Consider the following 27,864-nt stretch of genomic DNA (forward strand, 5'->3'; position numbering starts at 1 on the left):
GGCCATTCGGATGTCTTCTTTGGAGAAATGTCTGGTTCATGTCTTCTAGCCATGTCTTGCTTGGGTCTCGTCCCCATTGCGGACTGTTGAAGAGCTCAGAGGCCCCACGAGCAACCATCTGGGGTGAAAGGAGCTGAATGGGAACAAACCAACGTCTTGTTTTTGTCACACACCCAGAGCTGCCTTTTGGAACGTTTCACAGGTTCCGAAGGCCCCAGGATTCTTCACCCCAATTTCTCCCTTCAAGAGATCTGCTAAAAATTATACTAAAACACAAGTGCATTACATTTACTTCTTTTAAACCATCAGCCAATGTATAGTCCAGCGGCATATACATATTCTCCTTGTCGTACAACGCGTTGGAACATATTCATTTGGTGACGGAAAATCGGTACCCACAGCTCCGGGTTTCCTCCTCCTCGCCCCCACTGGCTCCACAGTTCTTTCTGTTTCTGTCGATCTGACTACTTTATTTTTTTTTTTTTTTTTTTTTAAAGATCTTATTTATTTATTTGACAGAGAGAAATCACAAGTAGACGGAGAGGCAGGCAGAGAGAGAGAGAGAGGGAAGCAGGCTCCCCGCTGAGCAGAGAGCCCGATGCGGGACTCGATCCCAGGACCCTGAGATCATGACCTGAGCCGAAGGCAGCGGCTTAACCCACTGAGCCACCCAGGCGCCCCGATCTGACTACTTTAGATACCACGCAGAAGTGGAATCACAAGATCGTTGTCTGTGACTTGCTCATTTCACTTTGCAGAAAGTCCAGAATGACCTTCCTTTCTAGGATGGAATAGCGTCCCATTGTATGTAGATGCCAGGCGTTCTTTCTCCATTCCTCCGTGTGTGGACATGTGGGTGCTTCTACCTCTTGAGTCTGGAGAAGAACCCCGCAGTGAACGGGGATGTGCGAGTAGCCCTTCGCAACGTTGCTTCCAGTTCTTAGGGATGTCAAGTCAGGAGTGCGATGGCTGCGTCGCGTGGTAAGTCTGTTTCCTCATTGGGAGGAAACTCTGCACTGTGTTCCAGGGCAGATGGGCCATTTCACATCTTCACCTAGACCGTGCCAGGGTTCCAGTTCCTCCAGGTCCTCGGCAACACAAGCTGTCGTAAGGTGTGTGGCTTTGGGTTCTTTGGGCTACTGTTGTTGCTAGCGGCCATCCTCACAGGTACCCCATGTTATGTCTTTGTCATTTGATTTGTTTTCTGTAATGAGTACTGGTGCTGAGCATGTTCTCAGAAGCTTGGTGGCCTTTGTCTGTCGTTGGAGAAATGTCTTTTCAAGTCTCCTCTCCACTGTCTAATTGTCTAGTTAGTTTTTCTTGTTGTTGTGCCTTTTAGATTTTTTTACATCTTCTGGATATGAATCCCTTAAGAGACATCGGAAGTGCGAATCGTTTTCCCCCTTCGGTAGGCTCCCTTTTCACTCGGTTGACTGTTTCTTCGGAGGGCCACCAGTTTGTAAGGTCGAAATGGCCCCGTTTTTCTAGTTGGCTTTTGCTGCCTGTGTTTCTTGGTGTCATGTCCTAGACCTCATTGCCAAATCCAAGGTCATGAAGTTTTGCTCCTGTCTCCCTCTCTCAGCTTCATGATCTTAGGTCCTCTGTGGAGATGCCTTCTCTATTTTCAATTAATCTTTGCGTGCTTTAGAAAGGAAGGGTCCGGTTTCCTTCTTTGCATATGGATACCCTGTCTTCCCAAGCCTTTTCATTAAAGAGACTGTCCTTTCTCATTCTAGTGGGAACGGCACCCTGCAGAAGATCATTTGGCCATGTGTGGAAAGTTTTATCTGAGGGCTCTCTGTTCTGTTCCTTCTATGTTTGTGTCTCTGTGTCGATGCTGGTAGCTCACTCTATTGTTTCCTGTGGCTCAGTAATATGTTTTGAAATCGGGATGTGCAAGCCGCCTACTTTGTCCATTTCTAGATTGCTCGGGCTCCTTGGGGTCTGTTGAGATACGGTATGATCTGAAGGATGAATGTTTTCTAATTCCTGCCCAAAATGCCATTAGGATTTTAAGGTGGATTGCATGGAATGTGTACATCACTTTGGGGGTACGAACTGTTCTTTCTTTCTTTCTTCTTCTACTTCTTCTTCTTCTTTTTTTGTTTTTTGATTTGACGTATTTATATGTGTGTGAGAGATGCGGCAGGCACAAGTGGTGGAAGGGGCAGAGGGAGAGGGAGAAGTAGACTCCATGCTGAGCAGGGAGCCTGATGCAGGCAGGCTGCACATTTCCAGGCCAGCCCCAGGACCTTCAGGGTTCCCCAGGGAGGGTTGTTCCACTCACACCCTCTCTTCCTCCACAGGGTCTCCTCTTATCCATTGGCGGCTTTCTTGTGAGCCTTCCGGGTTTCAAACACCCCCACATCCCAACGTTGGTCCCCTGGAACTTGAGTTTTCGGAGCCCTATTCCTTGCTCAGCTCAGTCCTTTACACAGCTGTCTCTACCTGAGCCACATTTGGGATACATGCCCACGCCTCCTTTAACCAGTTCATGGTTTGCCCTTCTCTCACCGTGAACTTCTCCTGGGGAGAGGAGACATCTTCAAATCTCCCCTCCTCCGCTCCCACCCCCCCACCAAGACTGAGCCCCCGGATATCAGCCTCAGAAAGCAGTCCCCCAACCCCATCCACCACGCAGCAAATCTCAACTGGGCCAGTGACCCATTCTTCACAGCCCACCCCACCCCATGGCATGGAGCGCTCATGCTCATCGCCATGGGGTTTTCCTATTCCTCCTCGGATCCTGGCCACAGACCCTGAACCACACAGGAGAAAGAAGTCAGCCTAGAATGGGGCAATAAGACTCCAAGACACTCCATTTGTTGAAACTAGGTTTATTTGTTCCTTTGTGTTCCAAAACAAGAAATTGCGGCTGCAAAGCAAAACAGAACTTTTTTGAAGTCTGGGAGACACAGATTCAAGAGGAACGGGAAATGGGCTCTGGGGGAGGGGTGGGGTGGCAGGGGAGGAGAAAGGGGATGAAGGTAAAACCACAGGCTCCTGTAAGTTCTTGGGACAGAATGATGACTGGCGCAGCACAAATAGTCGGCTGTACTATATATAGATAGATGGTAGTCGCTGGGGGGGAAGTTCAGCAGAATGAGCTTCCTTCAGAGAACCAGGCCAGAACGGAGCTGTTGGTGGTAGGCACAGGCTGGATGTTCATGGGACGTCCAGAGGTGGGCGCGGACTCTGGGCGCCATGTTAGGACTGCTTAACATTAGTGATTCAAATTCAGTGTTTCCCTTTCCTTGTGAGCTAGTCTTCTTGGTGAGTTTGGTACCTGGGGCCAGCCTCAGGGAGAGCCGAGCACACACACAAGCCTCCTCTGGCCGTAGAGAAGCGAGGAAAGTACTTTCTTTTCGTCCCGGTGCTAAGTACTCCCCAGAGCACCCAGATGGCTTAGACGGAAGAGTAGCTAAACCACAACCACGGCTGCGGCTTTAGAAAACGTCTTCTTGTGTCGAAAACGATATGGCATATTTATGACGACTTCTCCGACAATCCGTTTGTGTATAACGGAAGTAAGATGGCGCAGGACATAAAAAAAGGTCTTCCCCAACAGAAACCGGCACGCTGTTTTTAACCAATCTGTGAAGTCCCATGGGTTCTCCGGTAATGTCATGAACAATGCAGGAAAAGAAATTCTTACTTTACCCAGGACATAGGTAGCGACAATTTCCACCGGTAATTCCAGGAGCCAGTGTGTGATATTGAACATAGTTGAATTGTTCTAGAACAGGAGCGTGTGCCGTTTGTCTGACTCATTCGCAAAAAAGATTATCTAGCGGAGACCTGGCCTTTTATAACCTCCGCAGTGAGTCATGCAGCGTCATCAGTAGGAAGGGCTCCTGGCCAACCAGCTTGTTGCACGTGTCCCAGCAGCCCGCTGACCTGGAGGCAGTATAGGGGAAGTCCAGTCTTGTTTCTCACAAGGCAAGTGGGGAAACGCAAGGCTTATCTGGGTGACAATGCTGCGGAACTGAAAGCCCCAAGTTTGGCTCTGTTTCTCTCTCTAGGTACACTTATGTTTTAATGCGTCGTCTTTAAAAAAAAATCACATACCTTTCCTCCTTTAAAACATGAATGCTGCAAATTACACTGAGTTTCTTCTGTTTAACTCTATTCCTGGAATAAGCCCGATATTCAGTGATTACCTCTAAAAATGGACCAGACTGAGTCAAAAAGGAAGAAACACACGAGTGGCCATACGAGCCAACAAACAAGCTGAATTAGTATTTTGGAACCTAGATCCATTGGCAGGAGAGATGTTTAAACAAGAAACATGAAACATTCTAATCTTACTCCTACTCCTACAGAAGAGAGAGAGAACATAGCCGCAGCTCTTACCGAGGGGCTAAAAAAACCTTGACCCCCAAACCGGGAAAAATACAGAAGGGAAAAGAGCAGGCGAAAGTCAGCAGATAGGAACATCCGACACGAATAGGAGGCACGATGCAGCAATAAATGGAAAAGATAATGTGCATGATATGTAGGGTTTACTCCAGGAAGAGAGTTGGTTTAACACTGGAAAGTCAATGTAATTCACAACATTAATGGCTTGAAGAAGGAAAGCCTTATGTGTTTTTTTTTTTCCCCCAAAAGATGCATTAAGTGAAAAGAAGGGCCATCTGTACCCCAATGTTTATAGCAGCAATGGCCACGGTCGCCAAACTATGGAAAGAACCAAGATGTCCTTCAATGGACGAATGGATAAGGAAAATGTGGTCCATATACACTATGGAGTATTATGCCTCCATCAGAAAGGATGAATACCCAACTTTTGTAGCAACATGGACGGGACTGGAAGAGATTATGCTGAGTGAAATAGGTCAAGCAGAGAGAGTCAATTATCATATGGTTTCACCTATTTGTGCAGCATAACACACAGCATGGAGGACACGGGGAGTTAGAGAGGAGAAGGGAGTTGGGGGAAATTGGAAGGGGAGGTGAATCATGAGAGACTATGGACTCTGAAAAACAATCTGAGGCGTTTGAAGTGGCGGGGGGGTGGTGGGAGGTTCGGGTACCAGGTGGTGGGTATTATAGAGGGCAAGGATTGCATGGAGCACTGGGTGTGGTGAAAAAATAATGAATACTGTTATGTTGAAAATAAATAAATTTAATAAAAAAAAACAAAAACAAACAGAAAAACAAACACAAGAAAACCAACTCTACCTAACTTCAGCCTCACGTTCCTGGTAAAAACTCAGTCAACCAAAAATAAAAAGGAACTTCCTTACTCTAATAAAGAGTATCTCCAAAATGCTACAGCCAACATGATATTTAGATCAGGGGCAAGGCTCGCTGGGGTGGCTAGTGTCACTAGGCAGGGGATGTAGGGCGTCCTTGCCATGCAGCTAGACGGAAACAGACAAGGAAGGAAAAATGCAGAAACGACGTCCCCGTTCCCAGTTCATAGTATTATTGCCTGGATAGAAAACTCAAAAGAATCCGACACATTTTTACAATCGATACTGTAGTTTACCAAGAGCGCCTGATATGAGCATCTTTTTTTTTCTTTTTAAAGATTTTATTTATTTACTTGACAGAGAGAGATCACAAGTAGGCAGAAAGAGAAGAGGAAGCAGGCTCCCTGCTGAGCAGACAGCCCGATGTGGGGCTCGATCCCAAGACCCTGAGATCGGGACCTGAGCCGAAGGCAGAGACTTTAACCCACTGAGCCACCAGGGCGCCCCTGATATGAGCATCTTTATGGGAAGCTCCGTGGAATGGGTGTATAAGAGCACAGGTGATGTTTTGTTTTGTTTTGTTTTGATCCTTATAACGTTTTATTTTCTTGTGGTGTGAACTTTTGAGATCTCCTCTTAGCAACTTTCAAGTGTGCAGTACAACAGGATGAACTACAGTCGCCATGCTCTCCATTACTTCCCCATGATTATTTACTTCCTAGCTGGATACTGTTATGCTGAAAGATGTGGGAAAGACAAATAACAACAGTTAACATTTACCGAGTTCTTAGGACAAGCCAGATATTTTTCTTGAAGCATTTTTTGCTTTAAAATTTAAAATCAATTAGTTAATGTCTTATTGGTTATAGAGGTACCGGTCTGTGATTCATCGGTGTTTTATACTACCCAGTGCTCATTAAATCCTGTGTCCTCCTTAATGCCCATCACCCAGCTAGCCCTCCCCCCCAGCCCTCTCCCTTCCAGAAACCCTCAGTTTGTTTCTTATGACTAACAGTCTTTTATGCCTCCCTCTCTGGTTGGATCCTGTCCTGTTGTTTCCTCTCTTCCCCTGGGATCGGTTGTTTTGCTTATTGAATTCCACATTTGAGTGAGAGCCTATGATACTTGTCTTACTCTGACTGATTTGTCTCACTTGGCATGATCCTAGTTCATCCACCTCGGTGCAAATGGCAAGATTTCTTCTTTTGATGGCTGCATAATATTCCATGGCGTATATACACTGCTTCTTCTTTATCCATTCATCTGTCAAGGGACATTTGGGCTCTTTGCACAGCTTGCCTATTGCCGACATTGCTGCTGTCAACACTGGGATACAGGTGCCCCCTTCATGTCACTATTTGTATCTTTGGGGTAAATACCCAGTACGGCAATTGCTGGGTTGTAGGGTAGTTCAATTTTCCACTTTTTGAGGAGCCTCCAAATAGCTTTGCACAGTGGATGCGCCAGCTTGCATTCCCATCAACAGCGTAGGAGGGTTCCCCCTTCCCTGCATCCTTGCCAACACCTGCCGTTTCCTGACTTGTGAGTTTTAGTCATGTTGACTGGTGCGAGGTGGCATCTCATCGAGGTTTTGATTTGTTGATGTTGATGTTGAGTGACATGGAGCAGTTTTTCATGTGTCTGTTGGCCATTCGGATGTCTTCTTTGGAGAAATGTCTGGTTCATGTCTTCTAGCCATGTCTTGCTTGGGTCTCGTCCCCATTGCGGACTGTTGAAGAGCTCAGAGGCCCCACGAGCAACCATCTGGGGTGAAAGGAGCTGAATGGGAACAAACCAACGTCTTGTTTTTGTCACACACCCAGAGCTGCCTTTTGGAACGTTTCACAGGTTCCGAAGGCCCCAGGATTCTTCACCCCAATTTCTCCCTTCAAGAGATCTGCTAAAAATTATACTAAAACACAAGTGCATTACATTTACTTCTTTTAAACCATCAGCCAATGTATAGTCCAGCGGCATATACATATTCTCCTTGTCGTACAACGCGTTGGAACATATTCATTTGGTGACGGAAAATCGGTACCCACAGCTCCGGGTTTCCTCCTCCTCGCCCCCACTGGCTCCACAGTTCTTTCTGTTTCTGTCGATCTGACTACTTTAGATACCACGCAGAAGTGGAATCACAAGATCGTTGTCTGTGACTTGCTCATTTCACTTTGCAGAAAGTCCAGAATGACCTTCCTTTCTAGGATGGAATAGCGTCCCATTGTATGTAGATGCCAGGCGTTCTTTCTCCATTCCTCCGTGTGTGGACATGTGGGTGCTTCTACCTCTTGAGTCTGGAGAAGAACCCCGCAGTGAACGGGGATGTGCGAGTAGCCCTTCGCAACGTTGCTTCCAGTTCTTAGGGATGTCAAGTCAGGAGTGCGATGGCTGCGTCGCGTGGTAAGTCTGTTTCCTCATTGGGAGGAAACTCTGCACTGTGTTCCAGGGCAGATGGGCCATTTCACATCTTCACCTAGACCGTGCCAGGGTTCCAGTTCCTCCAGGTCCTCGGCAACACAAGCTGTCGTAAGGTGTGTGGCTTTGGGTTCTTTGGGCTACTGTTGTTGCTAGCGGCCATCCTCACAGGTACCCCATGTTATGTCTTTGTCATTTGATTTGTTTTCTGTAATGAGTACTGGTGCTGAGCATGTTCTCAGAAGCTTGGTGGCCTTTGTCTGTCGTTGGAGAAATGTCTTTTCAAGTCTCCTCTCCACTGTCTAATTGTCTAGTTAGTTTTTCTTGTTGTTGTGCCTTTTAGATTTTTTTACATCTTCTGGATATGAATCCCTTAAGAGACATCGGAAGTGCGAATCGTTTTCCCCCTTCGGTAGGCTCCCTTTTCACTCGGTTGACTGTTTCTTCGGAGGGCCACCAGTTTGTAAGGTCGAAATGGCCCCGTTTTTCTAGTTGGCTTTTGCTGCCTGTGTTTCTTGGTGTCATGTCCTAGACCTCATTGCCAAATCCAAGGTCATGAAGTTTTGCTCCTGTCTCCCTCTCTCAGCTTCATGATCTTAGGTCCTCTGTGGAGATGCCTTCTCTATTTTCAATTAATCTTTGCGTGCTTTAGAAAGGAAGGGTCCGGTTTCCTTCTTTGCATATGGATACCCTGTCTTCCCAAGCCTTTTCATTAAAGAGACTGTCCTTTCTCATTCTAGTGGGAACGGCACCCTGCAGAAGATCATTTGGCCATGTGTGGAAAGTTTTATCTGAGGGCTCTCTGTTCTGTTCCTTCTATGTTTGTGTCTCTGTGTCGATGCTGGTAGCTCACTCTATTGTTTCCTGTGGCTCAGTAATATGTTTTGAAATCGGGATGTGCAAGCCGCCTACTTTGTCCATTTCTAGATTGCTCGGGCTCCTTGGGGTCTGTTGAGATACGGTATGATCTGAAGGATGAATGTTTTCTAATTCCTGCCCAAAATGCCATTAGGATTTTAAGGTGGATTGCATGGAATGTGTACATCACTTTGGGGGTACGAACTGTTCTTTCTTTCTTTCTTCTTCTACTTCTTCTTCTTCTTTTTTTGTTTTTTGATTTGACGTATTTATATGTGTGTGAGAGATGCGGCAGGCACAAGTGGTGGAAGGGGCAGAGGGAGAGGGAGAAGTAGACTCCATGCTGAGCAGGGAGCCTGATGCAGGCAGGCTGCACATTTCCAGGCCAGCCCCAGGACCTTCAGGGTTCCCCAGGGAGGGTTGTTCCACTCACACCCTCTCTTCCTCCACAGGGTCTCCTCTTATCCATTGGCGGCTTTCTTGTGAGCCTTCCGGGTTTCAAACACCCCCACATCCCAACGTTGGTCCCCTGGAACTTGAGTTTTCGGAGCCCTATTCCTTGCTCAGCTCAGTCCTTTACACAGCTGTCTCTACCTGAGCCACATTTGGGATACATGCCCACGCCTCCTTTAACCAGTTCATGGTTTGCCCTTCTCTCACCGTGAACTTCTCCTGGGGAGAGGAGACATCTTCAAATCTCCCCTCCTCCGCTCCCACCCCCCCACCAAGACTGAGCCCCCGGATATCAGCCTCAGAAAGCAGTCCCCCAACCCCATCCACCACGCAGCAAATCTCAACTGGGCCAGTGACCCATTCTTCACAGCCCACCCCACCCCATGGCATGGAGCGCTCATGCTCATCGCCATGGGGTTTTCCTATTCCTCCTCGGATCCTGGCCACAGACCCTGAACCACACAGGAGAAAGAAGTCAGCCTAGAATGGGGCAATAAGACTCCAAGACACTCCATTTGTTGAAACTAGGTTTATTTGTTCCTTTGTGTTCCAAAACAAGAAATTGCGGCTGCAAAGCAAAACAGAACTTTTTTGAAGTCTGGGAGACACAGATTCAAGAGGAACGGGAAATGGGCTCTGGGGGAGGGGTGGGGTGGCAGGGGAGGAGAAAGGGGATGAAGGTAAAACCACAGGCTCCTGTAAGTTCTTGGGACAGAATGATGACTGGCGCAGCACAAATAGTCGGCTGTACTATATATAGATAGATGGTAGTCGCTGGGGGGGAAGTTCAGCAGAATGAGCTTCCTTCAGAGAACCAGGCCAGAACGGAGCTGTTGGTGGTAGGCACAGGCTGGATGTTCATGGGACGTCCAGAGGTGGGCGCGGACTCTGGGCGCCATGTTAGGACTGCTTAACATTAGTGATTCAAATTCAGTGTTTCCCTTTCCTTGTGAGCTAGTCTTCTTGGTGAGTTTGGTACCTGGGGCCAGCCTCAGGGAGAGCCGAGCACACACACAAGCCTCCTCTGGCCGTAGAGAAGCGAGGAAAGTACTTTCTTTTCGTCCCGGTGCTAAGTACTCCCCAGAGCACCCAGATGGCTTAGACGGAAGAGTAGCTAAACCACAACCACGGCTGCGGCTTTAGAAAACGTCTTCTTGTGTCGAAAACGATATGGCATATTTATGACGACTTCTCCGACAATCCGTTTGTGTATAACGGAAGTAAGATGGCGCAGGACATAAAAAAAGGTCTTCCCCAACAGAAACCGGCACGCTGTTTTTAACCAATCTGTGAAGTCCCATGGGTTCTCCGGTAATGTCATGAACAATGCAGGAAAAGAAATTCTTACTTTACCCAGGACATAGGTAGCGACAATTTCCACCGGTAATTCCAGGAGCCAGTGTGTGATATTGAACATAGTTGAATTGTTCTAGAACAGGAGCGTGTGCCGTTTGTCTGACTCATTCGCAAAAAAGATTATCTAGCGGAGACCTGGCCTTTTATAACCTCCGCAGTGAGTCATGCAGCGTCATCAGTAGGAAGGGCTCCTGGCCAACCAGCTTGTTGCACGTGTCCCAGCAGCCCGCTGACCTGGAGGCAGTATAGGGGAAGTCCAGTCTTGTTTCTCACAAGGCAAGTGGGGAAACGCAAGGCTTATCTGGGTGACAATGCTGCGGAACTGAAAGCCCCAAGTTTGGCTCTGTTTCTCTCTCTAGGTACACTTATGTTTTAATGCGTCGTCTTTAAAAAAAAATCACATACCTTTCCTCCTTTAAAACATGAATGCTGCAAATTACACTGAGTTTCTTCTGTTTAACTCTATTCCTGGAATAAGCCCGATATTCAGTGATTACCTCTAAAAATGGACCAGACTGAGTCAAAAAGGAAGAAACACACGAGTGGCCATACGAGCCAACAAACAAGCTGAATTAGTATTTTGGAACCTAGATCCATTGGCAGGAGAGATGTTTAAACAAGAAACATGAAACATTCTAATCTTACTCCTACTCCTACAGAAGAGAGAGAGAACATAGCCGCAGCTCTTACCGAGGGGCTAAAAAAACCTTGACCCCCAAACCGGGAAAAATACAGAAGGGAAAAGAGCAGGCGAAAGTCAGCAGATAGGAACATCCGACACGAATAGGAGGCACGATGCAGCAATAAATGGAAAAGATAATGTGCATGATATGTAGGGTTTACTCCAGGAAGAGAGTTGGTTTAACACTGGAAAGTCAATGTAATTCACAACATTAATGGCTTGAAGAAGGAAAGCCTTATGTGTTTTTTTTTTTCCCCCAAAAGATGCATTAAGTGAAAAGAAGGGCCATCTGTACCCCAATGTTTATAGCAGCAATGGCCACGGTCGCCAAACTATGGAAAGAACCAAGATGTCCTTCAATGGACGAATGGATAAGGAAAATGTGGTCCATATACACTATGGAGTATTATGCCTCCATCAGAAAGGATGAATACCCAACTTTTGTAGCAACATGGACGGGACTGGAAGAGATTATGCTGAGTGAAATAGGTCAAGCAGAGAGAGTCAATTATCATATGGTTTCACCTATTTGTGCAGCATAACACACAGCATGGAGGACACGGGGAGTTAGAGAGGAGAAGGGAGTTGGGGGAAATTGGAAGGGGAGGTGAATCATGAGAGACTATGGACTCTGAAAAACAATCTGAGGCGTTTGAAGTGGCGGGGGGGTGGTGGGAGGTTCGGGTACCAGGTGGTGGGTATTATAGAGGGCAAGGATTGCATGGAGCACTGGGTGTGGTGAAAAAATAATGAATACTGTTATGTTGAAAATAAATAAATTTAATAAAAAAAAACAAAAACAAACAGAAAAACAAACACAAGAAAACCAACTCTACCTAACTTCAGCCTCACGTTCCTGGTAAAAACTCAGTCAACCAAAAATAAAAAGGAACTTCCTTACTCTAATAAAGAGTATCTCCAAAATGCTACAGCCAACATGATATTTAGATCAGGGGCAAGGCTCGCTGGGGTGGCTAGTGTCACTAGGCAGGGGATGTAGGGCGTCCTTGCCATGCAGCTAGACGGAAACAGACAAGGAAGGAAAAATGCAGAAACGACGTCCCCGTTCCCAGTTCATAGTATTATTGCCTGGATAGAAAACTCAAAAGAATCCGACACATTTTTACAATCGATACTGTAGTTTACCAAGAGCGCCTGATATGAGCATCTTTTTTTTTCTTTTTAAAGATTTTATTTATTTACTTGACAGAGAGAGATCACAAGTAGGCAGAAAGAGAAGAGGAAGCAGGCTCCCTGCTGAGCAGACAGCCCGATGTGGGGCTCGATCCCAAGACCCTGAGATCGGGACCTGAGCCGAAGGCAGAGACTTTAACCCACTGAGCCACCAGGGCGCCCCTGATATGAGCATCTTTATGGGAAGCTCCGTGGAATGGGTGTATAAGAGCACAGGTGATGTTTTGTTTTGTTTTGTTTTGATCCTTATAACGTTTTATTTTCTTGTGGTGTGAACTTTTGAGATCTCCTCTTAGCAACTTTCAAGTGTGCAGTACAACAGGATGAACTACAGTCGCCATGCTCTCCATTACTTCCCCATGATTATTTACTTCCTAGCTGGATACTGTTATGCTGAAAGATGTGGGAAAGACAAATAACAACAGTTAACATTTACCGAGTTCTTAGGACAAGCCAGATATTTTTCTTGAAGCATTTTTTGCTTTAAAATTTAAAATCAATTAGTTAATGTCTTATTGGTTATAGAGGTACCGGTCTGTGATTCATCGGTGTTTTATACTACCCAGTGCTCATTAAATCCTGTGTCCTCCTTAATGCCCATCACCCAGCTAGCCCTCCCCCCCAGCCCTCTCCCTTCCAGAAACCCTCAGTTTGTTTCTTATGACTAACAGTCTTTTATGCCTCCCTCTCTGGTTGGATCCTGTCCTGTTGTTTCCTCTCTTCCCCTGGGATCGGTTGTTTTGCTTATTGAATTCCACATTTGAGTGAGAGCCTATGATACTTGTCTTACTCTGACTGATTTGTCTCACTTGGCATGATCCTAGTTCATCCACCTCGGTGCAAATGGCAAGATTTCTTCTTTTGATGGCTGCATAATATTCCATGGCGTATATACACTGCTTCTTCTTTATCCATTCATCTGTCAAGGGACATTTGGGCTCTTTGCACAGCTTGCCTATTGCCGACATTGCTGCTGTCAACACTGGGATACAGGTGCCCCCTTCATGTCACTATTTGTATCTTTGGGGTAAATACCCAGTACGGCAATTGCTGGGTTGTAGGGTAGTTCAATTTTCCACTTTTTGAGGAGCCTCCAAATAGCTTTGCACAGTGGATGCGCCAGCTTGCATTCCCATCAACAGCGTAGGAGGGTTCCCCCTTCCCTGCATCCTTGCCAACACCTGCCGTTTCCTGACTTGTGAGTTTTAGTCATGTTGACTGGTGCGAGGTGGCATCTCATCGAGGTTTTGATTTGTTGATGTTGATGTTGAGTGACATGGAGCAGTTTTTCATGTGTCTGTTGGCCATTCGGATGTCTTCTTTGGAGAAATGTCTGGTTCATGTCTTCTAGCCATGTCTTGCTTGGGTCTCGTCCCCATTGCGGACTGTTGAAGAGCTCAGAGGCCCCACGAGCAACCATCTGGGGTGAAAGGAGCTGAATGGGAACAAACCAACGTCTTGTTTTTGTCACACACCCAGAGCTGCCTTTTGGAACGTTTCACAGGTTCCGAAGGCCCCAGGATTCTTCACCCCAATTTCTCCCTTCAAGAGATCTGTTAAAAATTATACTAAAACACAAGTGCATTACATTTACTTCTTTTAAAACATCAGCCAATGTATAGTCCAGCGGCATATACATATTCTCCTTGTCGTACAACGCGTTGGAACATATTCATTTGGTGACGGAAAATCGGTACCCACAGCTCCGGGTTTCCTCCTCCTCGCCCCCACTGGCTCCACAGTTCTTTCTGTTTCTGTCGATCTGACTACTTTAGATACCACGCAGAAGTGGAATCACAAGATCGTTGTCTGTGACTTGCTCATTTCACTTTGCAGAAAGTCCAGAATGACCTTCCTTTCTAGGATGGAATAGCGTCCCATTGTATGTAGATGCCAGGCGTTCTTTCTCCATTCCTCCGTGTGTGGACATGTGGGTGCTTCTACCTCTTGAGTCTGGAGAAGAACCCCGCAGTGAACGGGGATGTGCGAGTAGCCCTTCGCAACGTTGCTTCCAGTTCTTAGGGATGTCAAGTCAGGAGTGCGATGGCTGCGTCGCGTGGTAAGTCTGTTTCCTCATTGGGAGGAAACTCTGCACTGTGTTCCAGGGCAGATGGGCCATTTCACATCTTCACCTAGACCGTGCCAGGGTTCCAGTTCCTCCAGGTCCTCGGCAACACAAGCTGTCGTAAGGTGTGTGGCTTTGGGTTCTTTGGGCTACTGTTGTTGCTAGCGGCCATCCTCACAGGTACCCCATGTTATGTCTTTGTCATTTGATTTGTTTTCTGTAATGAGTACTGGTGCTGAGCATGTTCTCAGAAGCTTGGTGGCCTTTGTCTGTCGTTGGAGAAATGTCTTTTCAAGTCTCCTCTCCACTGTCTAATTGTCTAGTTAGTTTTTCTTGTTGTTGTGCCTTTTAGATTTTTTTACATCTTCTGGATATGAATCCCTTAAGAGACATCGGAAGTGCGAATCGTTTTCCCCCTTCGGTAGGCTCCCTTTTCACTCGGTTGACTGTTTCTTCGGAGGGCCACCAGTTTGTAAGGTCGAAATGGCCCCGTTTTTCTAGTTGGCTTTTGCTGCCTGTGTTTCTTGGTGTCATGTCCTAGACCTCATTGCCAAATCCAAGGTCATGAAGTTTTGCTCCTGTCTCCCTCTCTCAGCTTCATGATCTTAGGTCCTCTGTGGAGATGCCTTCTCTATTTTCAATTAATCTTTGCCGTGCTTTAGAAAGGAAGGGTCCGGTTTCCTTCTTTGCATATGGATACCCTGTCTTCCCAAGCCTTTTCATTAAAGAGACTGTCCTTTCTCATTCTAGTGGGAACGGCACCCTGCAGAAGATCATTTGGCCATGTGTGGAAAGTTTTATCTGAGGGCTCTCTGTTCTGTTCCTTCTATGTTTGTGTCTCTGTGTCGATGCTGGTAGCTCACTCTATTGTTTCCTGTGGCTCAGTAATATGTTTTGAAATCGGGATGTGCAAGCCGCCTACTTTGTCCATTTCTAGATTGCTCGGGCTCCTTGGGGTCTGTTGAGATACGGTATGACCTGAAGGATGAATGTTTTCTAATTCCTGCCCAAAATGCCATTAGGATTTTAAGGTGGATTGCATGGAATGTGTACATCACTTTGGGGGTACGAACTGTTCTTTCTTTCTTTCTTCTTCTACTTCTTCTTCTTCTTTTTTTGTTTTTTGATTTGACGTATTTATATGTGTGTGAGAGATGCGGCAGGCACAAGTGGTGGAAGGGGCAGAGGGAGAGGGAGAAGTAGACTCCATGCTGAGCAGGGAGCCTGATGCAGGCAGGCTGCACATTTCCAGGCCAGCCCCAGGACCTTCAGGGTTCCCCAGGGAGGGTTGTTCCACTCACACCCTCTCTTCCTCCACAGGGTCTCCTCTTATCCATTGGCGGCTTTCTTGTGAGCCTTCCGGGTTTCAAACACCCCCACATCCCAACGTTGGTCCCCTGGAACTTGAGTTTTCGGAGCCCTATTCCTTGCTCAGCTCAGTCCTTTACACAGCTGTCTCTACCTGAGCCACATTTGGGATACATGCCCACGCCTCCTTTAACCAGTTCATGGTTTGCCCTTCTCTCACCGTGAACTTCTCCTGGGGAGAGGAGACATCTTCAAATCTCCCCTCCTCCGCTCCCACCCCCCCACCAAGACTGAGCCCCCGGATATCAGCCTCAGAAAGCAGTCCCCCAACCCCATCCACCACGCAGCAAATCTCAACTGGGCCAGTGACCCATTCTTCACAGCCCACCCCACCCCATGGCATGGAGCGCTCATGCTCATCGCCATGGGGTTTTCCTATTCCTCCTCGGATCCTGGCCACAGACCCTGAACCACACAGGAGAAAGAAGTCAGCCTAGAATGGGGCAATAAGACTCCAAGACACTCCATTTGTTGAAACTAGGTTTATTTGTTCCTTTGTGTTCCAAAACAAGAAATTGCGGCTGCAAAGCAAAACAGAACTTTTTTGAAGTCTGGGAGACACAGATTCAAGAGGAACGGGAAATGGGCTCTGGGGGAGGGGTGGGGTGGCAGGGGAGGAGAAAGGGGATGAAGGTAAAACCACAGGCTCCTGTAAGTTCTTGGGACAGAATGATGACTGGCGCAGCACAAATAGTCGGCTGTACTATATATAGATAGATGGTAGTCGCTGGGGGGGAAGTTCAGCAGAATGAGCTTCCTTCAGAGAACCAGGCCAGAACGGAGCTGTTGGTGGTAGGCACAGGCTGGATGTTCATGGGACGTCCAGAGGTGGGCGCGGACTCTGGGCGCCATGTTAGGACTGCTTAACATTAGTGATTCAAATTCAGTGTTTCCCTTTCCTTGTGAGCTAGTCTTCTTGGTGAGTTTGGTACCTGGGGCCAGCCTCAGGGAGAGCCGAGCACACACACAAGCCTCCTCTGGCCGTAGAGAAGCGAGGAAAGTACTTTCTTTTCGTCCCGGTGCTAAGTACTCCCCAGAGCACCCAGATGGCTTAGACGGAAGAGTAGCTAAACCACAACCACGGCTGCGGCTTTAGAAAACGTCTTCTTGTGTCGAAAACGATATGGCATATTTATGACGACTTCTCCGACAATCCGTTTGTGTATAACGGAAGTAAGATGGCGCAGGACATAAAAAAAGGTCTTCCCCAACAGAAACCGGCACGCTGTTTTTAACCAATCTGTGAAGTCCCATGGGTTCTCCGGTAATGTCATGAACAATGCAGGAAAAGAAATTCTTACTTTACCCAGGACATAGGTAGCGACAATTTCCACCGGTAATTCCAGGAGCCAGTGTGTGATATTGAACATAGTTGAATTGTTCTAGAACAGGAGCGTGTGCCGTTTGTCTGACTCATTCGCAAAAAAGATTATCTAGCGGAGACCTGGCCTTTTATAACCTCCGCAGTGAGTCATGCAGCGTCATCAGTAGGAAGGGCTCCTGGCCAACCAGCTTGTTGCACGTGTCCCAGCAGCCCGCTGACCTGGAGGCAGTATAGGGGAAGTCCAGTCTTGTTTCTCACAAGGCAAGTGGGGAAACGCAAGGCTTATCTGGGTGACAATGCTGCGGAACTGAAAGCCCCAAGTTTGGCTCTGTTTCTCTCTCTAGGTACACTTATGTTTTAATGCGTCGTCTTTAAAAAAAAATCACATACCTTTCCTCCTTTAAAACATGAATGCTGCAAATTACACTGAGTTTCTTCTGTTTAACTCTATTCCTGGAATAAGCCCGATATTCAGTGATTACCTCTAAAAATGGACCAGACTGAGTCAAAAAGGAAGAAACACACGAGTGGCCATACGAGCCAACAAACAAGCTGAATTAGTATTTTGGAACCTAGATCCATTGGCAGGAGAGATGTTTAAACAAGAAACATGAAACATTCTAATCTTACTCCTACTCCTACAGAAGAGAGAGAGAACATAGCCGCAGCTCTTACCGAGGGGCTAAAAAAACCTTGACCCCCAAACCGGGAAAAATACAGAAGGGAAAAGAGCAGGCGAAAGTCAGCAGATAGGAACATCCGACACGAATAGGAGGCACGATGCAGCAATAAATGGAAAAGATAATGTGCATGATATGTAGGGTTTACTCCAGGAAGAGAGTTGGTTTAACACTGGAAAGTCAATGTAATTCACAACATTAATGGCTTGAAGAAGGAAAGCCTTATGTGTTTTTTTTTTTCCCCCAAAAGATGCATTAAGTGAAAAGAAGGGCCATCTGTACCCCAATGTTTATAGCAGCAATGGCCACGGTCGCCAAACTATGGAAAGAACCAAGATGTCCTTCAATGGACGAATGGATAAGGAAAATGTGGTCCATATACACTATGGAGTATTATGCCTCCATCAGAAAGGATGAATACCCAACTTTTGTAGCAACATGGACGGGACTGGAAGAGATTATGCTGAGTGAAATAGGTCAAGCAGAGAGAGTCAATTATCATATGGTTTCACCTATTTGTGCAGCATAACACACAGCATGGAGGACACGGGGAGTTAGAGAGGAGAAGGGAGTAGGGGGAAATTGGAAGGGGAGGTGAATCATGAGAGACTATGGACTCTGAAAAACAATCTGAGGCGTTTGAAGTGGCGGGGGGGTGGTGGGAGGTTCGGGTACCAGGTGGTGGGTATTATAGAGGGCAAGGATTGCATGGAGCACTGGGTGTGGTGAAAAAATAATGAATACTGTTATGTTGAAAATAAATAAATTTAATAAAAAAAAACAAAAACAAACAGAAAAACAAACACAAGAAAACCAACTCTACCTAACTTCAGCCTCACGTTCCTGGTAAAAACTCAGTCAACCAAAAATAAAAAGGAACTTCCTTACTCTAATAAAGAGTATCTCCAAAATGCTACAGCCAACATGATATTTAGATCAGGGGCAAGGCTCGCTGGGGTGGCTAGTGTCACTAGGCAGGGGATGTAGGGCGTCCTTGCCATGCAGCTAGACGGAAACAGACAAGGAAGGAAAAATGCAGAAACGACGTCCCCGTTCCCAGTTCATAGTATTATTGCCTGGATAGAAAACTCAAAAGAATCCGACACATTTCTACAATCGATACTGTAGTTTACCAAGAGCGCCTGATATGAGCATCTTTTTTTTTCTTTTTAAAGATTTTATTTATTTACTTGACAGAGAGAGATCACAAGTAGGCAGAAAGAGAAGAGGAAGCAGGCTCCCTGCTGAGCAGACAGCCCGATGTGGGGCTCGATCCCAAGACCCTGAGATCGGGACCTGAGCCGAAGGCAGAGACTTTAACCCACTGAGCCACCAGGGCGCCCCTGATATGAGCATCTTTATGGGAAGCTCCGTGGAATGGGTGTATAAGAGCACAGGTGATGTTTTGTTTTGTTTTGTTTTGATCCTTATAACGTTTTATTTTCTTGTGGTGTGAACTTTTGAGATCTCCTCTTAGCAACTTTCAAGTGTGCAGTACAACAGGATGAACTACAGTCGCCATGCTCTCCATTACTTCCCCATGATTATTTACTTCCTAGCTGGATACTGTTATGCTGAAAGATGTGGGAAAGACAAATAACAACAGTTAACATTTACCGAGTTCTTAGGACAAGCCAGATATTTTTCTTGAAGCATTTTTTGCTTTAAAATTTAAAATCAATTAGTTAATGTCTTATTGGTTATAGAGGTACCGGTCTGTGATTCATCGGTGTTTTATACTACCCAGTGCTCATTAAATCCTGTGTCCTCCTTAATGCCCATCACCCAGCTAGCCCTCCCCCCCCAGCCCTCTCCCTTCCAGAAACCCTCAGTTTGTTTCTTATGACTAACAGTCTTTTATGCCTCCCTCTCTGGTTGGCTCCTGTCCTGTTGTTTCCTCTCTTCCCCTGGGATCGGTTGTTTTGCTTATTGAATTCCACATTTGAGTGAGAGCCTATGATACTTGTCTTACTCTGACTGATTTGTCTCACTTGGCATGATCCTAGTTCATCCACCTCGGTGCAAATGGCAAGATTTCTTCTTTTGATGGCTGCATAATATTCCATGGCGTATATACACTGCTTCTTCTTTATCCATTCATCTGTCAAGGGACATTTGGGCTCTTTGCACAGCTTGCCTATTGCCGACATTGCTGCTGTCAACACTGGGATACAGGTGCCCCCTTCATGTCACTATTTGTATCTTTGGGGTAAATACCCAGTACGGCAATTGCTGGGTTGTAGGGTAGTTCAATTTTCCACTTTTTGAGGAGCCTCCAAATAGCTTTGCACAGTGGATGCGCCAGCTTGCATTCCCATCAACAGCGTAGGAGGGTTCCCCCTTCCCTGCATCCTTGCCAACACCTGCCGTTTCCTGACTTGTGAGTTTTAGTCATGTTGACTGGTGCGAGGTGGCATCTCATCGAGGTTTTGATTTGTTGATGTTGATGTTGAGTGACATGGAGCAGTTTTTCATGTGTCTGTTGGCCATTCGGATGTCTTCTTTGGAGAAATGTCTGGTTCATGTCTTCTAGCCATGTCTTGCTTGGGTCTCGTCCCCATTGCGGACTGTTGAAGAGCTCAGAGGCCCCACGAGCAACCATCTGGGGTGAAAGGAGCTGAATGGGAACAAACCAACGTCTTGTTTTTGTCACACACCCAGAGCTGCCTTTTGGAACGTTTCACAGGTTCCGAAGGCCCCAGGATTCTTCACCCCAATTTCTCCCTTCAAGAGATCTGTTAAAAATTATACTAAAACACAAGTGCATTACATTTACTTCTTTTAAACCATCAGCCAATGTATAGTCCAGCGGCATATACATATTCTCCTTGTCGTACAACGCGTTGGAACATATTCATTTGGTGACGGAAAATCGGTACCCACAGCTCCGGGTTTCCTCCTCCTCGCCCCCACTGGCTCCACAGTTCTTTCTGTTTCTGTCGATCTGACTACTTTAGATACCACGCAGAAGTGGAATCACAAGATCGTTGTCTGTGACTTGCTCATTTCACTTTGCAGAAAGTCCAGAATGACCTTCCTTTCTAGGATGGAATAGCGTCCCATTGTATGTAGATGCCAGGCGTTCTTTCTCCATTCCTCCGTGTGTGGACATGTGGGTGCTTCTACCTCTTGAGTCTGGAGAAGAACCCCGCAGTGAACGGGGATGTGCGAGTAGCCCTTCGCAACGTTGCTTCCAGTTCTTAGGGATGTCAAGTCAGGAGTGCGATGGCTGCGTCGCGTGGTAAGTCTGTTTCCTCATTGGGAGGAAACTCTGCACTGTGTTCCAGGGCAGATGGGCCATTTCACATCTTCACCTAGACCGTGCCAGGGTTCCAGTTCCTCCAGGTCCTCGGCAACACAAGCTGTCGTAAGGTGTGTGGCTTTGGGTTCTTTGGGCTACTGTTGTTGCTAGCGGCCATCCTCACAGGTACCCCATGTTATGTCTTTGTCATTTGATTTGTTTTCTGTAATGAGTACTGGTGCTGAGCATGTTCTCAGAAGCTTGGTGGCCTTTGTCTGTCGTTGGAGAAATGTCTTTTCAAGTCTCCTCTCCACTGTCTAATTGTCTAGTTAGTTTTTCTTGTTGTTGTGCCTTTTAGATTTTTTTACATCTTCTGGATATGAATCCCTTAAGAGACATCGGAAGTGCGAATCGTTTTCCCCCTTCGGTAGGCTCCCTTTTCACTCGGTTGACTGTTTCTTCGGAGGGCCACCAGTTTGTAAGGTCGAAATGGCCCCGTTTTTCTAGTTGGCTTTTGCTGCCTGTGTTTCTTGGTGTCATGTCCTAGACCTCATTGCCAAATCCAAGGTCATGAAGTTTTGCTCCTGTCTCCCTCTCTCAGCTTCATGATCTTAGGTCCTCTGTGGAGATGCCTTCTCTATTTTCAATTAATCTTTGCGTGCTTTAGAAAGGAAGGGTCCGGTTTCCTTCTTTGCATATGGATACCCTGTCTTCCCAAGCCTTTTCATTAAAGAGACTGTCCTTTCTCATTCTAGTGGGAACGGCACCCTGCAGAAGATCATTTGGCCATGTGTGGAAAGTTTTATCTGAGGGCTCTCTGTTCTGTTCCTTCTATGTTTGTGTCTCTGTGTCGATGCTGGTAGCTCACTCTATTGTTTCCTGTGGCTCAGTAATATGTTTTGAAATCGGGATGTGCAAGCCGCCTACTTTGTCCATTTCTAGATTGCTCGGGCTCCTTGGGGTCTGTTGAGATACGGTATGATCTGAAGGATGAATGTTTTCTAATTCCTGCCCAAAATGCCATTAGGATTTTAAGGTGGATTGCATGGAATGTGTACATCACTTTGGGGGTACGAACTGTTCTTTCTTTCTTTCTTCTTCTACTTCTTCTTCTTCTTTTTTTGTTTTTTGATTTGACGTATTTATATGTGTGTGAGAGATGCGGCAGGCACAAGTGGTGGAAGGGGCAGAGGGAGAGGGAGAAGTAGACTCCATGCTGAGCAGGGAGCCTGATGCAGGCAGGCTGCACATTTCCAGGCCAGCCCCAGGACCTTCAGGGTTCCCCAGGGAGGGTTGTTCCACTCACACCCTCTCTTCCTCCACAGGGTCTCCTCTTATCCATTGGCGGCTTTCTTGTGAGCCTTCCGGGTTTCAAACACCCCCACATCCCAACGTTGGTCCCCTGGAACTTGAGTTTTCGGAGCCCTATTCCTTGCTCAGCTCAGTCCTTTACACAGCTGTCTCTACCTGAGCCACATTTGGGATACATGCCCACGCCTCCTTTAACCAGTTCATGGTTTGCCCTTCTCTCACCGTGAACTTCTCCTGGGGAGAGGAGACATCTTCAAATCTCCCCTCCTCCGCTCCCACCCCCCCACCAAGACTGAGCCCCCGGATATCAGCCTCAGAAAGCAGTCCCCCAACCCCATCCACCACGCAGCAAATCTCAACTGGGCCAGTGACCCATTCTTCACAGCCCACCCCACCCCATGGCATGGAGCGCTCATGCTCATCGCCATGGGGTTTTCCTATTCCTCCTCGGATCCTGGCCACAGACCCTGAACCACACAGGAGAAAGAAGTCAGCCTAGAATGGGGCAATAAGACTCCAAGACACTCCATTTGTTGAAACTAGGTTTATTTGTTCCTTTGTGTTCCAAAACAAGAAATTGCGGCTGCAAAGCAAAACAGAACTTTTTTGAAGTCTGGGAGACACAGATTCAAGAGGAACGGGAAATGGGCTCTGGGGGAGGGGTGGGGTGGCAGGGGAGGAGAAAGGGGATGAAGGTAAAACCACAGGCTCCTGTAAGTTCTTGGGACAGAATGATGACTGGCGCAGCACAAATAGTCGGCTGTACTATATATAGATAGATGGTAGTCGCTGGGGGGGAAGTTCAGCAGAATGAGCTTCCTTCAGAGAACCAGGCCAGAACGGAGCTGTTGGTGGTAGGCACAGGCTGGATGTTCATGGGACGTCCAGAGGTGGGCGCGGACTCTGGGCGCCATGTTAGGACTGCTTAACATTAGTGATTCAAATTCAGTGTTTCCCTTTCCTTGTGAGCTAGTCTTCTTGGTGAGTTTGGTACCTGGGGCCAGCCTCAGGGAGAGCCGAGCACACACACAAGCCTCCTCTGGCCGTAGAGAAGCGAGGAAAGTACTTTCTTTTCGTCCCGGTGCTAAGTACTCCCCAGAGCACCCAGATGGCTTAGACGGAAGAGTAGCTAAACCACAACCACGGCTGCGGCTTTAGAAAACGTCTTCTTGTGTCGAAAACGATATGGCATATTTATGACGACTTCTCCGACAATCCGTTTGTGTATAACGGAAGTAAGATGGCGCAGGACATAAAAAAAGGTCTTCCCCAACAGAAACCGGCACGCTGTTTTTAACCAATCTGTGAAGTCCCATGGGTTCTCCGGTAATGTCATGAACAATGCAGGAAAAGAAATTCTTACTTTACCCAGGACATAGGTAGCGACAATTTCCACCGGTAATTCCAGGAGCCAGTGTGTGATATTGAACATAGTTGAATTGTTCTAGAACAGGAGCGTGTGCCGTTTGTCTGACTCATTCGCAAAAAAGATTATCTAGCGGAGACCTGGCCTTTTATAACCTCCGCAGTGAGTCATGCAGCGTCATCAGTAGGAAGGGCTCCTGGCCAACCAGCTTGTTGCACGTGTCCCAGCAGCCCGCTGACCTGGAGGCAGTATAGGGGAAGTCCAGTCTTGTTTCTCACAAGGCAAGTGGGGAAACGCAAGGCTTATCTGGGTGACAATGCTGCGGAACTGAAAGCCCCAAGTTTGGCTCTGTTTCTCTCTCTAGGTACACTTATGTTTTAATGCGTCGTCTTTAAAAAAAAATCACATACCTTTCCTCCTTTAAAACATGAATGCTGCAAATTACACTGAGTTTCTTCTGTTTAACTCTATTCCTGGAATAAGCCCGATATTCAGTGATTACCTCTAAAAATGGACCAGACTGAGTCAAAAAGGAAGAAACACACGAGTGGCCATACGAGCCAACAAACAAGCTGAATTAGTATTTTGGAACCTAGATCCATTGGCAGGAGAGATGTTTAAACAAGAAACATGAAACATTCTAATCTTACTCCTACTCCTACAGAAGAGAGAGAGAACATAGCCGCAGCTCTTACCGAGGGGCTAAAAAAACCTTGACCCCCAAACCGGGAAAAATACAGAAGGGAAAAGAGCAGGCGAAAGTCAGCAGATAGGAACATCCGACACGAATAGGAGGCACGATGCAGCAATAAATGGAAAAGATAATGTGCATGATATGTAGGGTTTACTCCAGGAAGAGAGTTGGTTTAACACTGGAAAGTCAATGTAATTCACAACATTAATGGCTTGAAGAAGGAAAGCCTTATGTGTTTTTTTTTTCCCCCAAAAGATGCATTAAGTGAAAAGAAGGGCCATCTGTACCCCAATGTTTATAGCAGCAATGGCCACGGTCGCCAAACTATGGAAAGAACCAAGATGTCCTTCAATGGACGAATGGATAAGGAAAATGTGGTCCATATACACTATGGAGTATTATGCCTCCATCAGAAAGGATGAATACCCAACTTTTGTAGCAACATGGACGGGACTGGAAGAGATTATGCTGAGTGAAATAGGTCAAGCAGAGAGAGTCAATTATCATATGGTTTCACCTATTTGTGCAGCATAACACACAGCATGGAGGACACGGGGAGTTAGAGAGGAGAAGGGAGTTGGGGGAAATTGGAAGGGGAGGTGAATCATGAGAGACTATGGACTCTGAAAAACAATCTGAGGCGTTTGAAGTGGCGGGGGGGTGGTGGGAGGTTCGGGTACCAGGTGGTGGGTATTATAGAGGGCAAGGATTGCATGGAGCACTGGGTGTGGTGAAAAAATAATGAATACTGTTATGTTGAAAATAAATAAATTTAATAAAAAAAAACAAAAACAAACAGAAAAACAAACACAAGAAAACCAACTCTACCTAACTTCAGCCTCACGTTCCTGGTAAAAACTCAGTCAACCAAAAATAAAAAGGAACTTCCTTACTCTAATAAAGAGTATCTCCAAAATGCTACAGCCAACATGATATTTAGATCAGGGGCAAGGCTCGCTGGGGTGGCTAGTGTCACTAGGCAGGGGATGTAGGGCGTCCTTGCCATGCAGCTAGACGGAAACAGACAAGGAAGGAAAAATGCAGAAACGACGTCCCCGTTCCCAGTTCATAGTATTATTGCCTGGATAGAAAACTCAAAAGAATCCGACACATTTTTACAATCGATACTGTAGTTTACCAAGAGCGCCTGATATGAGCATCTTTTTTTTTCTTTTTAAAGATTTTATTTATTTACTTGACAGAGAGAGATCACAAGTAGGCAGAAAGAGAAGAGGAAGCAGGCTCCCTGCTGAGCAGACAGCCCGATGTGGGGCTCGATCCCAAGACCCTGAGATCGGGACCTGAGCCGAAGGCAGAGACTTTAACCCACTGAGCCACCAGGGCGCCCCTGATATGAGCATCTTTATGGGAAGCTCCGTGGAATGGGTGTATAAGAGCACAGGTGATGTTTTGTTTTGTTTTGTTTTGATCCTTATAACGTTTTATTTTCTTGTGGTGTGAACTTTTGAGATCTCCTCTTAGCAACTTTCAAGTGTGCAGTACAACAGGATGAACTACAGTCGCCATGCTCTCCATTACTTCCCCATGATTATTTACTTCCTAGCTGGATACTGTTATGCTGAAAGATGTGGGAAAGACAAATAACAACAGTTAACATTTACCGAGTTCTTAGGACAAGCCAGATATTTTTCTTGAAGCATTTTTTGCTTTAAAATTTAAAATCAATTAGTTAATGTCTTATTGGTTATAGAGGTACCGGTCTGTGATTCATCGGTGTTTTATACTACCCAGTGCTCATTAAATCCTGTGTCCTCCTTAATGCCCATCACCCAGCTAGCCCTCCCCCCCAGCCCTCTCCCTTCCAGAAACCCTCAGTTTGTTTCTTATGACTAACAGTCTTTTATGCCTCCCTCTCTGGTTGGCTCCTGTCCTGTTGTTTCCTCTCTTCCCCTGGGATCGGTTGTTTTGCTTATTGAATTCCACATTTGAGTGAGAGCCTATGATACTTGTCTTACTCTGACTGATTTGTCTCACTTGGCATGATCCTAGTTCATCCACCTCGGTGCAAATGGCAAGATTTCTTCTTTTGATGGCTGCATAATATTCCATGGCGTATATACACTGCTTCTTCTTTATCCATTCATCTGTCAAGGGACATTTGGGCTCTTTGCACAGCTTGCCTATTGCCGACATTGCTGCTGTCAACACTGGGATACAGGTGCCCCCTTCATGTCACTATTTGTATCTTTGGGGTAAATACCCAGTACGGCAATTGCTGGGTTGTAGGGTAGTTCAATTTTCCACTTTTTGAGGAGCCTCCAAATAGCTTTGCACAGTGGATGCGCCAGCTTGCATTCCCATCAACAGCGTAGGAGGGTTCCCCCTTCCCTGCATCCTTGCCAACACCTGCCGTTTCCTGACTTGTGAGTTTTAGTCATGTTGACTGGTGCGAGGTGGCATCTCATCGAGGTTTTGATTTGTTGATGTTGATGTTGAGTGACATGGAGCAGTTTTTCATGTGTCTGTTGGCCATTCGGATGTCTTCTTTGGAGAAATGTCTGGTTCATGTCTTCTAGCCATGTCTTGCTTGGGTCTCGTCCCCATTGCGGACTGTTGAAGAGCTCAGAGGCCCCACGAGCAACCATCTGGGGTGAAAGGAGCTGAATGGGAACAAACCAACGTCTTGTTTTTGTCACACACCCAGAGCTGCCTTTTGGAACGTTTCACAGGTTCCGAAGGCCCCAGGATTCTTCACCCCAATTTCTCCCTTCAAGAGATCTGTTAAAAATTATACTAAAACACAAGTGCATTACATTTACTTCTTTTAAACCATCAGCCAATGTATAGTCCAGCGGCATATACATATTCTCCTTGTCGTACAACGCGTTGGAACATATTCATTTGGTGACGGAAAATCGGTACCCACAGCTCCGGGTTTCCTCCTCCTCGCCCCCACTGGCTCCACAGTTCTTTCTGTTTCTGTCGATCTGACTACTTTAGATACCACGCAGAAGTGGAATCACAAGATCGTTGTCTGTGACTTGCTCATTTCACTTTGCAGAAAGTCCAGAATGACCTTCCTTTCTAGGATGGAATAGCGTCCCATTGTATGTAGATGCCAGGCGTTCTTTCTCCATTCCTCCGTGTGTGGACATGTGGGTGCTTCTACCTCTTGAGTCTGGAGAAGAACCCCGCAGTGAACGGGGATGTGCGAGTAGCCCTTCGCAACGTTGCTTCCAGTTCTTAGGGATGTCAAGTCAGGAGTGCGATGGCTGCGTCGCGTGGTAAGTCTGTTTCCTCATTGGGAGGAAACTCTGCACTGTGTTCCAGGGCAGATGGGCCATTTCACATCTTCACCTAGACCGTGCCAGGGTTCCAGTTCCTCCAGGTCCTCGGCAACACAAGCTGTCGTAAGGTGTGTGGCTTTGGGTTCTTTGGGCTACTGTTGTTGCTAGCGGCCATCCTCACAGGTACCCCATGTTATGTCTTTGTCATTTGATTTGTTTTCTGTAATGAGTACTGGTGCTGAGCATGTTCTCAGAAGCTTGGTGGCCTTTGTCTGTCGTTGGAGAAATGTCTTTTCAAGTCTCCTCTCCACTGTCTAATTGTCTAGTTAGTTTTTCTTGTTGTTGTGCCTTTTAGATTTTTTTACATCTTCTGGATATGAATCCCTTAAGAGACATCGGAAGTGCGAATCG

This window comes from Mustela lutreola, chromosome 16 (assembly GCF_030435805.1).
Source record: "Mustela lutreola isolate mMusLut2 chromosome 16, mMusLut2.pri, whole genome shotgun sequence".
NCBI classification, from domain to species: Eukaryota; Metazoa; Chordata; class Mammalia; order Carnivora; family Mustelidae; genus Mustela; species Mustela lutreola.